We start from the raw sequence: 10,860 nt of genomic DNA on the forward strand, positions 1-10,860 counted from the left end.
AAAAGATGCGGAGAACTCCTCAACCGCGTACGTCCTGTGAAGGCGGGAGTATAAATGTGTTATCGTTACTGACGCTTGTTTTCCTTGCTTTCTATTTTTATTTTTGAATGCTTTGACTTTACTCTTTGTATATTTTGTTCTTTTACTATTTTTATGTCATTATTTTCCATTCTTTTATGAAACTTTCGACTGCACCTCGCATTCACTAGATCTCCCTGTGTTCAGCTCCAGCCAACCAGCATTCGTGACCTGTGAATAGCGCGCGTAGCCAACTGGCAATCTCAAAGTGCCACGTTGTTTCGACTCCCACGCTACCTAAATTTTTCTAGATTCAGCTCATTTACTTTGCTTTATTTAAATAAAGCTTCGTCAGAACGTTGGTGCCAATTCAAATATTTTGACTTGCGTTTGAAGTGGTTCCAGCAACAACCATAGCCCTCCATAAAGAAAATAATGAAATTAACATAAGAAGCGGTGTTTGGAAAGGCGATAGGATACACGTAGTACTGTTAACCACATCCTTAAAGGATATATTGACATACGTGAATTTCGAGCAGTTAGGGTTGCGTTCACCAATAATGATTAGTGATGTAGACGCGAAAAGCAGAATGGTAGGCCTAAAATTAATATGCTTGAGATTAAAGTAACGGTGGGCATAACATAAAACATGCATGAGATTAAAGTAATGTTCAATAGCCAAGGAACAAAACAGGAATTTACGACAGGTAGCAACGTATTAATGTTGTATGCGAATATGTCTACTTGGGACAGGTAGCAACCGCAGATTCTTACTACGAAAGGGAGATAACTAGCAGAATAAGGTTGGAATGGAGCACATTCAGCAAATACTCGCAGATTATGACTAGCAACTTAGCGGTATCACTCAAGAATAGTATATACCACTTCCATCTCACCGGTAACTCCCCTATATGGGGCAGAAAAGTGGAGGGTAGCCAAAAGGATTCAACGTAAGTTGAAGAGTGCGCAGAAGACTATGGAGCAGATATTTGTGTTGTGTAAAGTTTACAGACGGAGATTGACAGGTCATGTCAGTTTACACTACACTGCAAAGCATTGCAAGGGCCAAGAAAGCTATCTTCTTCATGCGGAAATGTAACAGGTAGCATGAACCACGGTATTGAAATGACCAGGAGACTGCTTTTAAGTGCGAGAATGTGAAAAAAATTAGGCTACCTTGTCAAGTGCGAAGACATGCTGCGCTACGTACACACAGAATCATGAGTCATGACTACGCGTAATGTTTGTACAAGCTCTACACCTTACCTTCATTTCGTTAATAAATAAAGAGTCGCTACTCAAGCTACATTGCATAATGACTATGAGTCAGAAGACATGATTTGGATAGTGAGTCATGATTATAAGTGGCGATTGTACCAAGCCTACACCGAGCATCACGTTACTTCGTAAGGTACTAAGTCATGCGACATTGCGAAATGAATTTGAGTCATGAGTCATGCGTATAACAGTGAGTAATGGCTGTGCGTAATGACTGTACAGACTCTATACAACTTATAGCACGTTACGTTTCGAAATTCTCTTGTCTCGCTACGTAGCGTAATAAAAATGAGTAAGGATCTATCTGGGGTCATTCGTGAGTTACGCTTTAACATTAATGGCTATGATATCATCTTACATACGTTGTGGCACCGTTCATGGGCGTGATCACGTCATTCGAATCTTGAGCCACGGACGTTGCCGGAGTTTGGCTTATGGGACCAAAATGATTTCTCTTTAATAAGAATGAAGTCAAGTGCACTGGCAGGCATCCGCCGCAGGTCATGAATGGCAGTTTATCGTCAACAGCTGTATCTTTCCGGTACTCACAAACTAAGAGGGTATAGCAAAAAACGGTTGAAGTTGGCGTGAGGACCGCGCAGTAACGTAAAGAAAGGAAAATCATATGCACAGTCTTGGTAAAAGTCCAGAGCCCAGTTGGTCTGCTTCTGAGCCACTTCGTGCGGTTTGTAAAACATTTTCTGTGTTCCGGATCGTTCGGTGGTAAGATTTTTTGTCCTAACCTCTCCGATTGGAAAGACCTCCACTAAGGCTAAATTAGCGCCACTGCACGACTCAGGAGCATACTCTGTGGGATCTGCACTTTTGACAAGGGCTGTATATGCAACGTACTAAGTGTCAGGAAGAGAGCTGGATTGACTAAGGAATAAACCTGAGTCAATGACATCCCTGTTGAAATTGAGAATAAGCAATAAGCACGAGCAGACTAGGCCACTCGAAGGCAACATAAGCGATGGTCGCTTAGTGTAATGAACTGGGTTCCAAGAGAAGGCAGACTAGACAGGATGCCGCTGAAGATCACAAGCGGGGGGATAAGTAAGTTTGCTGGGTTGAGGTGGGTGCTGCAGCTGGCACGGGAAAGGACTAACTGGTGAAAAACCCTTCATTGTGCACAGTTGTGATAATGACGATCATGATGACGTTGATAGCAATTATTTTTTGCCTTTGAAAACTGCGCACGCGAATTTGGGACGACATGGACTTGGTTTAGACTGTGGAGAGCAAAACACATTCCTCAGTGGCACACCAAGGTCGCTGGCCATAAGCCTGTACAAGTTCTAGATTTCAGGTGCTCTCATGAAGTTGCATAATAGTTCAGAGGAGGTACAGAAACGTGGGAGCTCTTTGCACTAAGCCACCTAATTGGCAAAGCAGAAATTTCGTTTTTGCTTAAATTATATCGTAATTACCAATAATTTGTCGAAATTAGAGTTTTCTGAAACATAGCCTTCACCTACATAATCATCACCTATCAGTACAATGCGTATTTCTTCTCTCAGGAACTGTGAACTTGCGACAATATTACTTTAACGGCTCTTGCCTCCTAGCCGGAAGTGAAACGTTAGTGCTGATAGCTTTCCTTCAGTGGTGTCTGAGTTTGCAGGAAGCACAGAGGGGGAAAAATGCAGCTTATACCCTTAAGCTCTGCTGTTAGGTGCATATGGCGTGGTAGGGTTGAAGGCTCTCGTCTGCGGCCCCTTTTGCGGTGCCTCTTTCGCGTACATGTAGCTTCTACTAGATTAATTACCAATATCTTAATTTCTGCCTCTGGTATTTCACACAGTCTTATTAGCATACAGTATTAAGCTACCACTTTACCCATTTACCGATCGCAGGCGACCACCCGACACTCCGTTTTAACCAAGGCACATAAACCTGCTTGGATGGCCCAGTAGTAGAGTGCCTTACTTGGCATCAAAGAGGTCTGGAAGGTTGATTCTTATTCCATCTTTGAGGGACGCCTCAAATCATGAGGAACGCCTCTACTCTGGCGCGCTCTTGGCCTGAGTCTCTTCGGTACATTAAGCTTCTCATACCACCGTGTATAGGAGCCAACACGCAGCAAAATCGAAGCACTCTACTTACACTCACGAGATTTGGTTCGCTGTTTCATGAGAGGTAGTACATAAGCGGCAAGCCGCGGAACAGAGCAGCAAGATTCTTTCATTTTCACACCTGTGTAATTCTCCGCTATCACGGCGCGCGTTCTCCTGCCGACTCCGTGATGCGCGATTTTTCCCGCGCTTATGATCGGAATTTCGGTGTAATTAGGCGCTCATATATATTGCGGAGTCTGTAGCAGCGTGATACACAATGCATGTTAAACAGTGAGAGAAAATGAAGAAATCAGGACCGTTGCGCTCACCTGGTAGTCCCGATATTTGTACTCAACTTTATCTTGGCCCACGTAGCAGTAAGCGAGGATCGTGAGCACCATGCCAGGTATCACGTTGCCCTCGTGCACCGCGCGCCCAACATAGGTGATCGCGCATCCCGTGTTGTTGCCTCCGGGCACCGCGTTTACCGGGATTTTGCCTCTTTTGCAGGTCGCCCAGACGCATGGAGACTTGTAGCTGATCGCTGCGAGGCAATTTCAAAATTCTATCACATCCGCTGGTGAAACCTTTTGCGCAATGCAACCCTTTAGAAAGTGAACTCCATTTGAAGCTGTGTCTTCGCGCACGTTGTACTGTGGTTCTTCGGATGCTCAACAAGACGCACTCGTTACGGTGACAGGAAACGCAAGATGATCGTGCATAGAAATTTCTTAGCTAATAACCTTATGAGTTTAAATCAACTCGGGCTGCTTTGCTTGTGGGACATGCACCACCGTTCACGCAGGCTCCCAGCCAAATGCTACTTGGCACTTATAGTAGATACATAGTTGTCGAACATAAACTACTTATTCAACACCGGCCCTGCCCATACGTCAAATTACGGCTGCCCGAAATTTCACTTCACTTGATGGTACAGATATTTTTTAACTGAATTTATTTTCGTTGCTTACAGTTACACCTTATAGTGAACACGTAAGCCAGCGGTGTAAAAAGCTTACCAGAACAGTTGTGCCGCTGGCCTTTAAGCCATACCTACATCACATCAACTGTTGTTCGCTGTGTTATAGGCGATGACACACCATGGACCGCGGACACTTAGAGTCATCTTAGAGTCGAATATAATCCTATTCGTTTTAATCAGAAGCCTTAATTCGATGTATTATAATAAGCTACTAACCCTTGGTGAAGCTTCTATGCTCGCGGCGCCCGTCTTTGTCGCAGAAGCAGTGATATTTGATGTATGAAGTTCTAATGCAGTACCAGAGCGGAGGTGGAGGGATGTGACGCCAGAAAGGAAAGAAATCACTCCCGGAACAGGTCTGGCTTTGTGGCACGCCCTGCCCACAGGAATCGCTTCCGGCATAGTTGTGGTCCACTAATGCTGGCTCCCCGCACGAGTGATTATTGGCAAAGTTCTGGTTTGGCGATGCTGCCCGTTGAAACGGAAGCTCCTCGGCGGTGTTCTGGTCCCGCATTTCTCTATGCCTACATGGGTCGTGTCTGGTACAGTTCTGGTCTGGTAAGGCTTTTTGTCCATCCGAGTTCCCCACCGCACAGTCCTGGTTCAACGATGGTCCTTTGCTATAGGAAGCGTCGTCACCACAAATCTGGTTCGGCGGTGCTGTCTGCTCACATGAGGCGTCCATGACTCATCAGAAGCAACACCCGAGTCACCAGAGTTGACTTGTACTGCAGGAGACGGAAGTCCACGACGGTCCAGCTGCCCTACGCCTATTTTTCTCAAATATTTGCGGCAAGGTGACGTCCGCAAGCTGCCGGCTCCGCTTGTTCTTCTTCTTCTGCCTTGATAAATGGCACATACCCACGAAGGGGGATTGGGTTCAGTGTGGACTGCCAAGTGTCCTACATATACTGAATTAGTGCAATAAATTATTTATAGTGTAAACAATACCCTAATATTTAAGATTACACAATTGAATGAAAGGAAAAAAATACGGAGCAAAAAATTTGGAAGTTTGTAAATTTGGAATACAATTAGCAAGGGAATCTGTCCGTAGCTGCTCGCTGAACGAAGGTGCGTGCACGAGTCCACGAGAACAGAAACACGATGTCTGTGGTACTCGTATTGCATGCGTATTGCCATTCCCTGAAAACTGCAGCAAGGGAAGTGCCGGGTGGCGTAAATAAAAAATGAAACCCAACAAAAAGGAAGTCAATAGCTGTATGTTTTCTGAGTATACATTGAAGGGCACAAACTAAAATGCATACGCAATAAAATAGTTTTATGGATTAAAATTCCTTGCTGAAATCCTCTGATCATGCCAGTTGCGTCCGTCGCGCTATTATCAGTACGTTGAATCTAAACGAATAACAGCGCATTTAAAGAACGCTCTACCCATCGCGTCTGTGGCGCAATAGATTCACGCCACGTACGTGATTGAAATGCATGTGCTCGATTCGTGTAGGTACAATTTTTTATTTTTTTTTTGTAAACGCACAACTTTCAAATAATATACGACCGTATTTCCTGGAGTATGTTCCCCTTTAGGTTGCATAATCGCATGTTTTTGGTCTCAACAGCAGCAAATCCAGCCGCGAACGCAGCCATAATATGACGGTAAGGCAACGGTTACACTATACAATTACCTTCACTGTAATCAACTCCTGTCTTCAGTGAGTGTATGTTCCCTTTAGGTTGCGTTCAGACAGAGCTCTCAGCAACAATCACCTTTTAACATGCTTTAAACTCTTTTAACCAGTTTACGCCACGTCGATTTTTGAAATTAACATATTCAATGTCGCAAAGATGGCGCGATGGACGCCACCGATATCTTATGCTCTTTACAGTAAGTAATTTTAATCCATACAACTATTATATTAATATTTCATTTCAGTTTCCATACAGCGCTTCATGCTCAAAGAAAACGTAGGGCTGTGTTTTATTTTTCAGTGACGCACCCGGCACTTCCGTTGCTGCAGTTTTCGGGGAATGGCAATACGCGTCACAGACCAACCAGCGCACGTTTCCACGCAATCCCACTTCTGACACCACGCACACCTCTGCCCTTCAACTACTTCGTCTTCGTTCCTCCGTGTTCCTCCGTGACAATATCGAACATAGCATTCTCATTCAGTTTAGGTTAATAGAGAAGCTTGAATACCATGCCTAAGCGGTTGCTGATGATGGCGATGACAATGAAACTCTTGAATTTCTTATCTCTTATCTTCTAGCAGTTCTTATTCGCAGGCCACGTATCCCGTAAAGTATGTACTTCTACTCTTCGGAAATCCCGTCGTGTGCATCAAGAAATTTTTCAGCTTAACGAATGTTACAAATGCAGGTAGTTGGTTGTGTATATTTAAATTATCAGCGCGCTGACACGGTGCTTAAGTGCTGCTCGCCTTATTTTCAAGAAATGATTACCATCATGTTCCAGTAAATATATTCACTTGTTTCTGCGGATTTACCACATATTCCACACGTCTGATCTTCTTGATTAAAGTTTCTTTTTTTTTGCGAAAGCAACACTACACCAGCCTGCTCGGCTCGTCGCGTAGGCTCGTATGCCGTAGCCGCAAATGACAGGAGCTGCCAACTTGGGTCTCTCGTTTCACATGCATGGGAAGATTATGTCTGAATCAGCCTGCCAGTAGTCTGGTATTCACGTTACCCCTATAGGCCACTCAGGCACGTTCATACGGCTTGGTTAAAGCGGGGCTTTATATGTGGGATGGTAGCCTACGCTGTCGCGCGTCATACCCTTAATGGCAGTGCTTAAGTGTCCCCCATATTATCTGCAATAAACGCCTTTACCACCACCACCTAAAACGCCGGTGAAATTAGATGCCTTCAACGGAACGATGGTTGTGTTCGATGCAACGTTCGGTTGCCCGCAGCCAAAGCTTTCGCTCCACACTCGTAGGCCGTAGCCACAAATGGCGGGGACAACGGAACCTTCAGGAGACGACGTGCAGAAGAAATGGACGAAGAGCGCGCTGCACGTCTCGAGAAAGGAAGGAAGAGGGCTTTGGCCGGAAACGTCGAAGGTGGTCGGCGCGCAGACTTTGCACAAATAGTGGGCGAACACGAGTCGGCAACGCGAGAGTTTCGGTTTCACCGCCGCTTCACGAACAACCCGTTTGGAAGTGTGCGTTCTGTGTGCGACCGGCTGTGGCATAAAAATGATCTAACACCGGTGAGGCAACTTATGCATCCGACTCATTTGACCTCAAACATAGCCATGCAGCCATTGCTTTTGCAATTCAACTACGGTTAACCAGAGCTCGACCACAGCCAACTTTTGTAGCTGCGTGTTCTAAGGCACCCTGATCTAGCTTCAGATAGTAGGGCACTGCCTCTTGAGTGGAAGGATATAATTTGCGAATTGAAGAGTATAGTCGTTAGCCACCCATGGTGAGGAAGCCCTGAGAATGTAAAGAAGAAGACAACATACATTCAGCACTTTCTGAGCAAGTTGAAAAGCTTTCGCGTTACAAAGCTGTTCGAAAACAGCTGAGGTCGAGGTCAGAATGAATGAGATTGTGAGAAGAAGATCCTCCGCTCAGTGCGTAAAGTTCAGGTCGCCCGCTCTAGGAAGAAACTTCCCCCGTGATAGCCTTAATTAAATGTTGTGTCCTTTGTTCTCTAAATGGTGAGCTGTAATTTGCTCCTTTTTCCACCATACTGTCCAAATTACATCCAATCACATTAAATATCGGCACGAGCTGGATGAAATTTAGATATTCTTCAGCTTTCACATTTGCAATATGTTGACTTTATATTGCAGCATTTATTTCACTTATATTACAGTAGGTGAGAAAGGGGTTTTTGCTGGCTCTCGCCCGTAGCTCGTAGCTGCCTACGATACTGATCACAATTACTTGAATTTATTGGGACTGCTTATATGCACATTTTTCAGTGAATATCCGCAGTGATTGTGTAGCTTTTTGAATTAATTTATAGTGGTGACTCCAGTTCATTTTGCCATTCATGTTGATCGCCTTGATTCACCGGTTTATTTCAAGGACGCGTTGTCATCCTATAAATTGTGTGTAGTACGTGTAATGTTCGGTGATTTTCGGAATAACACCACGGCTCGTGAGCGTTGGTGCCCAGTTGTCGCAAAAAGGATAGAATGTGCCGCTGTCAGGCATCAAACTGTCGATATAAACTTAAGTCACTCATAAACGAAGGCTGGCAGTAATCACAAGACCTAAATTACACACCTACGCCGGCAGTTTCACACTCAAGCGAAGTTCTTGCTTTGCTTATGTATGTCCGTGCCATATGCTTTAGGCGGCTCAGTGCGCTACTTACTTGCCTCAGTCCGCTGTGCAAATCACTATTTGAACCAATTAAGAGCGATTCACCCCGAATGAAACACTGTGTTAAACTGCGGATGTAAGGTTTGCATCTCTGTTGGCGCTTCCTCTTGTTGCCTCTTTCTTAAATATTCCATGGAATGTCTGCTAAAGTGGATGAGCAGAAGTGGTTGCGTGGTCGGCGCCATGCACAGCGATGATGTAATACCGGGCAAAATTGTCCGCTGACGAGACTTCTGCAACGTGTCCTACGACCAGTACGAGCGGCAGGAATTACCAAGTAATCAATGCGCCATTGACGTAGGTATCCTTTCACGAAAGTCTGTATTTGCATATTTATAGTCGTCAATACTTCCAAGATGTGCTTTTGAAGCTTTGTGTTTTTGTGAGCATTTGGTAGCAGGGAATTCGTTCGGAATATGCTGCACACGTGTCGCAATGTAAAACTATTTTCGCTGGTCCAGGAAACGTTGCACGTGTTATGAGGTTTTTCAAATTGACATCACTCCGCAATAAATGCTGACTTATCCTTACACTTGAAGGCATGGTGTTGCGCCGGCTATCGATACGATGATTTAAAATGGCTTCGTCGCCATGCCACACCTAAAAGAAATGATAAGGCCTCGTTTGGTTTACGGGGTTTAACGTCCCAAAGCAACTCAGGTATGAGCGACGCCGTAAATAGTGTAATGAAGGCCTCCGAAAATTTCGCCTAACTCAGTTTTTGAACGTCCACTGGCATCGCACAGCACCCAGCACAAAGGCTCCTAGCTTTTCGCCTCCACCGAAAAGCGACCGCCGCCGCCGCGATTCGATCCCCATCCCTGGATAATCGAGCACCACTGCGCCAACACGGACGGACAAAATACAAAATGCCTGTCTGCTATCTTCCCAGCCATCCCGAGGGGTGAAACATTTGATGAACATTATTAGTATGGAAAGAACTTGAGCTGACCATATCTCAAATTCCCGTGTTGAAACCTTAGTTTGGGTCCCTTAGATTCCTTTTGTGTTCGTGTAACCTGGTCTTCAGGCATCTATGCTATCTCCCTGTTCGGCTTATATAGATGTTTCCGCAAGATACCGGAATCGAATATACATCTTTTTCGCAAATCACGAGACGTGGACGGCGCCTCGTAAATGCAGTCGGGTGCATGTTCGGTGTCGGAAGTTACTCCTTTACACAACTGATGCAGTTTATTGGAGCCTGAGAAGACGATATCGACTCCCTCTCTGTTTCCTATTCTCCTTAGTTTATATGAACCGGAAGTAAGTGTGGTATCACCGCTACGTTAACTTCTTCGACGTTGATTTCTTCGACGGCCCCTTTCCAGGTGAACTCAACCCTTTCATGCTTGAAATTAATTAGCCTCAAGCTTTGGGAACACTATATGGGATACAGCAATCATAATAATGCCCTAAAGCGGGTTTCTACGCAGAGTATTCGGCGGCGATCGGTTTCTGTGCCACATACAACCGTCGTTTCACGTGAGTATTTCAACTTTTTTGAAGCGAAAAGCTTCCCTATGCTAGTCAACTCCATGTCTCGCGTGTGCCGGCAGGCTGAGTTGACATAGCCGTCCCATGTGAAACGAGAGACCCAAGTTCGCAGCTCCTGCCGACCACACAGCGACGAGCGGTTAGACCTGGCGTAGTATTGCTTTCGCAATAAAAGCCACCGCTGCGCATGCGCAAATCACGTGACGTCACAGGAGAGTCGCAGGTCGTCCGAGCCGCCGCTGCCGCCGCAACCGCCTCCGCGACTACGCCGGTTGGCATTTAGCCGCCGCGCGCTTTCACCGGGCTGTGTTTATGTCTATAGAGAAGTGTAACGGTGATGATGATGTGGACTGGGAATAAAGTTTAATCCTATGTGCTGTACGGCTGCAATCAATGTTTCACCGTGATGATAAGCCATGGAATATCTATAAGGTGCAACCGTGAACAACAAGGTAAGCCACAACTACGCCAAGGAACCACAAGCTAAGCCACGACTTCACCGAAGCTTTTCATTTCTGAGATCCAGGCTTAACCAAGCTAAGCCACCACCAACGTTTTTCTTCTAAAGTCCAGTTATGTGCTCCCTGAGCCGGTTTGAAGCTTCATTTACCCCACGAAATAAGATCGCGATATCGCGTTGAATATATCAGTCAAGTTTCTCCTTTGCAGGCGAAGCATGAGAGGTTGGCTGCTCTTCTGCTTT

Source organism: Amblyomma maculatum, chromosome 1 (genome assembly GCF_055883805.1).
Source record: "Amblyomma maculatum isolate TAMU_Amacu chromosome 1, ASM5588380v1, whole genome shotgun sequence".
Lineage (NCBI taxonomy): Eukaryota > Metazoa > Arthropoda > Arachnida > Ixodida > Ixodidae > Amblyomma > Amblyomma maculatum.